Below are 6,000 nucleotides of genomic sequence, written 5' to 3'. Positions count from 1 at the left end.
CGTAAATGTAAAGTCCGTTTTTCGTCTGACGTAAACAGAGCCGTCCGTACTCTAACAGCCCGATTCATCTTCCACGGCAAACCCAAATCGGATCCACAAAAATCTATCGCCATCTGATTTTAACCAAACATCCAGCGCGGCATGTGGCGGCGGCGGTGCTCGGGGTCGAGGCCCTCGCGTCGGGAGGGGCAGACCGCAGACAGGCAGGACAGCCGTAACGACGTACTACGCCCCATGGGAGTACGGAGGGGATCAGATCGATGGCGTTGGTGGCGAACGTTGTACACCGCAACAGTGGCGGCGTCGACGGCTCGACGCTGCGCTGGCCAGGTCAGTTATCTCGCTTCTTATTTGAGAAAAGAAAAATGTAAGGTGTGGACAGTTTGCCTCATATTTTCTTCTGTTAGAAACGTTTGCTCTAATGCAGTCATCTTTAAACACCTACCATTACCAACAACGCCTCTACTTCGCCCAAAAAAAGGAGAAAAAACTCTACTTCACCCGTAGAGGTTAATCCAATTTTGACATATGGCCCGCGTTGAAATAATACTTTTGCTGAAAATTATACAATTCGTCATAGTATTGATTAGAGTATGTGCCTTCGCCCTTCGCTAAACAAGTTTGGAAGAGCTGGCTTGCGGTTTCGCACAATAGCCAATGCAATATTTATTGGATTTACACTTTTGGACTATAGGACATGTCTCAAGATTTGTAGTCGGCTCCTTCTCCGACTAACTCCTTTTCTTCAACACTAGCGACACTCCAAAATCAACAGATGACTTGTGGATTAGGATTGTGGTCGGGGTAGGAAAAAGTTTGAAGGAATGGCCGTCGAGGATGGTACTTATAGTGGACGATTGCCGGAGAAGTGGGAACCCGGGTCCCCACCTCTGATTACTCGGGACATCAAAGATCTCCGGAACAGGTCACGCGGTACTGCATCCCGCTAGTCACCAGTAGACTAAGGCTTTGTCTCTTGGTCCAACTAGGTGTGCCCCAAGCTCATGGCCCTGAGCTTGGTTTTCTGCTCGTTACTCGGGTCCCCTAGTGAACCATAAGTCCATAACGATGATACGACCTGAACCATCATTTCCCTCACGTCTCACGGCGATCTCACATTTAATGCGAAGGATACAAATCGAACGGGCATGCGTGAAGAGCAACGAATGACAAGATGGCGCATACCGACCATAAACAAGCCATCATTACTCCTAAAAACCCAAGGGTATGGGCTAGCACGCGACATGGTTGACTGCTATGTCACCTCGTCGAGCCCCCCCTCCCCCAAATGGGCATGCCTCTGCCCAACGTCAACACATGTTACCAACTCCAAGCCATGCACTGACACGAGGACGAGGTAGTTGTGCGACCCCACTGCATGCAAGCGCCATCGCCATCTTCTCTAGGGGAGCTCTTAGGGGGTCTAGCACAACCCCCATATGACAGCATATGAAAATACTCCTCTTACATGATTCCCCTATGTGGGCTCCATTTGTAAGTGACGATCAACGTAGTATCTAGATTCGGGAAGAACCTATGCCCGCAACTCCGCAAGGATGGGGGGTCCGATTCCAAATCAGTATCCGACAGGGCTAGCTAGAGAAAGAAAACTTTGCACACCCTGTAAGATTGGCAAAAAAGATTGAGAGAATAACTCGAGAATATGGTATTACGCTTTCGTGCGGCTTGAACTTGTATAAAGTGCTTGCCTCCATCCATTTCACCCCATCGTGAACTTATGTCCGTACACCTGCTCCCTTGCCGAATCCAGGGGGTTGTGCTTCTACTTGTTATTGAAGCTTGAGCTCTGGCAGCTGGCAAGCATGGACAGACGGTGGGGATGATACGGAAATTGCGCAGTTGAAGGAGGGTGGTAGGTGGGGGTGATGGTGGTGCTAGGGCGCTAGGCAAATCATCGCCACCCAACTTAGAGAAGAGGAGAGGTGGGGAGAGGGGAAGAGAAGGAGAATGGCCAACAGAGCCTCGTCGGTGCTGATTAGGGGGAGGGGGGGAGAGCGTGCTACGCAAGTGAGACTGTAACACTGGATGAGGAGGTGTCACTTTGATAGGAGAACGAGGAGTGCAGAGGAAAGATAAGGTTATACTGCCGTTTAATATTGATTGAGATTGGTGATTTACTTGCAAATTTTCCATAGCCAGTCCCAAAATTTATTACAGTATATGGAATCGAACTGTTTAAATGTGACCCACAAAAGAATGTCGGGCATGAGGGAGCCTAGAAAAAGAGAAGGAAAAGGAACATCTCTGGTAGGGCACATTCCTCTCTCCAATCTCCATGGGGCCTATCACAAATCCGAAGAAACCACAAACAGCTGGCCAGCCGAAGAACAAAGTGATTGATTTGGTAGCAGCAAATCAACACCATCATTGCGCAGGAGGACAACGAGAGAGATTATTCGACCTCCTGGCTCCTGCTGCGTGTCCGGCCCGAACTAACTAAAACTATACACTAAACGCAACACAGCTGGGAGGAGGATAGGAGAACTTATCCAGCTACTACTGGTCACTGCTGGTTCGGTGGTTCCCGGGACAAGAAGCTAGGCACATTCTCCTCCCTTTTTTCCCGTGGCGAGACGAGGGGCCCTCCGCCATTGCCACGCCCATGCTGCTCCTCGAGGGACCAGCGCGCTAGCGCTCGCGTTTGAAACCTTTGCTGCGTGCTTCCATCAGGGAGAGAGGATGATGCGGCAGCTAGCAGCAATCAGCCAAGCAAGCATGCATGCTTGCGCAGGCAACTTTTGTTTTCGCGGGCAAAGCGCAACGGATCGACCGATCGATCCGGTGGTTTCTTGGGTGCACTACTGCGTAGGCTTGGGCAGCTGGGCTGGGTATGCAGCAGTACGATCGTACGTAGGGCATGATCTGAAGGCTGAAGCTGCCATGCATCAGACGAGTTCATCATGGTGCGGCATGCCGGCATGCAGCTCGTTACGGCGACGGCAACTTGGGCCGTGCTAGGTTTCATGGGCTAATGTTTAGCCTTGACCTTTTAGCTTTAAATTAGCCCTCAGAGCAGACTATTAGCCAGCTATAAACATATTCTAATAAGATAAAAGATGAGAGAGAAGAGCAGCGGGCTATAGATTTGTAGCCAGCTGCAGCACGGACTCCAAGACACAGTGTGTGTATGACAGGTGAGACCATATATTAATAGTATAGTAAGCAACTATTGTATGAATTAGCTATTAGATTGGTTATAGATGAATTGGAGCCAGTAGTGGCCTATACTATTAAACTTGCTCTCAAGGATCTAAACAGGTGGGCTAATTTTGAGCTAATATGAATTAGCCTCCCTCAAAACATTACCCTCTCCAAGGGACGCTAATGGGGCTAATTTTGTGTTGGGACCATCAAAATCAGCTCTCTCTCTCTCCTTCCCTCTCCTATCTTTCTACTCTCTCTCTCCACCTTTTAGCCTTGAATTAGCCCATGGATCCAAACATGCCACCCTAGGCTAATGTTTAGCCTACTAATTCATGACTAAACATTAGCTCTCAAAATTAGCTCTGGGCTAATCTTCCAAACAGGGCCTTAGGCCTGGGTTCAGCACGTACTCTTCTAGTAGTCTAGCACTATACTGTACTACCAAGGGATTTACAGCTTTTCTTTTTAGGGATTTACAGCTTTAATTAGAAGCTGCCCAAACGGTTCAGCTTTTGATTTAGGCCGAGTTTAGATCCAAAGTTTTTCTTCAAACTTTCAACTTTTTCATCACATCTAAACTTTTCTATACACAAACTTCCAACTTTTCTGTCACATCGTTCCAATTTCAACCAAATTTTCAATTTTGGCGTGAACTAAACACACACTTAGATTCTAAGAAGCTAGCCAGAAGCTAAAAAAAATTAGCTTTTCCATATTCTCAAAAGCTAGATACCAACCAGCTACTTCTCATAATCTTAAGCTCTCCCAAATAGGCCCTCTATTACACTAACACCTCACTTCCCAGCTTCGAGGGCAGCGACAGAAGACTTCTCAAATTCTTCGAAATAGTACCAAGCACATTAATTCAAGGGCCATATTTTTCCCTTATCAAAATTTAAATCTTAAAACTTACTTTTTTAGTTAATTTTATTTTTTTCATCACAGTTTCTTTTCAACATTAACGTTTAAGTCACTAAAAACACATATGTAAATATTTTAATCATAAATTATTTTTCATCGCTATTATCAGTAATTGGCCAACCGATGGCAACCCAAAACTTCACCGAGCATATATGCATTGCACAATTGTATCACTTGTGTTGTTAGGGTTTCCTTTGGATTATTGAAGGATTTTCAGATGAAAAAATCTTAGGAATTTTTTTCTAGGGAAGTTGTTTGTTTTGTAGAATTTGGTTTGGCAAAGTCCTTTGGAATTCATTTCCTATGCCCTAATTTCAAAGGATTTTAAACATGGGTCCAACCTCATGTTATCCGTTTCCTATAAAAATTCCAAAGTAACATCTCTCTTTCACTCTCTTTATCTTACTCAATCAAAGTAATACATTAATTTCCCTAAAAACTAAAGTAGTACGCAATCTTAAAATTCCTATATTTTTTTCTAGGAGCCATCCAAACATATGCTATGTACAAGCATGTGATTTTATTTCTCATAGGGTCCAACCGCCACAACATTTCAATCCTTTTTTTTATTCATGTGTTTTTAGAATGATGATGTGTTCCTAAGAAGCCCTTATTGCTTACTTCTAGTACTACTAAGAGCACTATCTATTTATAGTACCGTCTTATCTGTCTGGTATTTCCTCTATCCTAAAATATAACAACTTATAGCACATATAATTTATTCCAAAATACAACAACTTCTACACCAACATTCTTTTTCCAATCAATAACAACCTTTCACCATTCACTTTTCTTATATATCTCTACTTCTCAACCAATCATAACTCATCCCCATTTAATTATACATAATTTCTTAATAATCGTGTTCAACTCTAAAACTTCTTAGGCCATCCCTAACCATCCATGTCATCTAGTGTCCATACCGTTAAATACATTGTCACATAGCAAAAATCCGATGAGATAAGAGAGTTAATGACGATAGATGTAAAAAGATGAAGAAATCATTCTCATGCAAGAAATCATCTATACACAAGAATCAAGAATGAAAACAAATGGATAGGTGGATAAAAGGAGAGAGAACAGAGGTGATTGGATAAGAATTTTATTTGAAGGCACCATCCATTCAGTGGCGGAGCCAGAAAATCTACACGTGTGGGGCTGAATTAACGGGAAGTCAAATATTTTCAGAATTACATGGTATTTTTCAAGATTACAATGGGAATCATGGAGCTAGTCATGGGGCTCAAGCCCTAGCTGCCCCATGCCTGTTTCCAGCCCTGCATCCATTGGATATATAGTTTCTATACATGGTGTTTATATGATACGGTAATATGGAACTACTTGATAGTTTCTGAGTTGGGGATGACCTTAATATAGTATTGTACAGAAGTGACCTTAATATGGTATTAAATAGGAGTATGTTGTTGGGAACGGTGATGAAGGTAGTGCAATGCACCAAAGGATATTGGGGAGTCAGGCAATACTCCCTCTGTAAAAAAAATCAAATCTATTTAGATTCATCCATAGGATTTGATTGTTTTCGGGAGAGAGTGAGTCGTCATTAGCAATAGAGTTCAAAATTGCAGGCAATAATCATTCGTGGTAGAGTTCAAATTGCAGGAGGAAGAACAGTGCACAAATATACCAGGAACTCGTCCTAGCCGTTTTATTGAAATCCGATCCGATTGCCCATAAGGATAGCTACAGTAACGACGCTGCATGCTATACATACATGGATGCACAATAAACTCAGAGTATTGCTACATTGCATTGCTACATTGTCTCTGTAGATTTCTGTCCCATCCGCCACAGACACACTGTTGGCACACTGCTTCTCTGCCGTCATAGCCAGATCCACGTTCCAAACCGGCCCTTCACCCCCGAACAACAACAGGAGGTCTGGTGACATCGAAT

The sequence above is a fragment of the Oryza sativa genome, chromosome 3 (assembly GCF_034140825.1).
Source record: "Oryza sativa Japonica Group chromosome 3, ASM3414082v1".
NCBI classification, from domain to species: domain Eukaryota; kingdom Viridiplantae; phylum Streptophyta; class Magnoliopsida; order Poales; family Poaceae; genus Oryza; species Oryza sativa.
The sequence above is the reverse complement of the archived record's forward strand: the minus strand, read 5'-3'. Positions refer to the sequence as shown.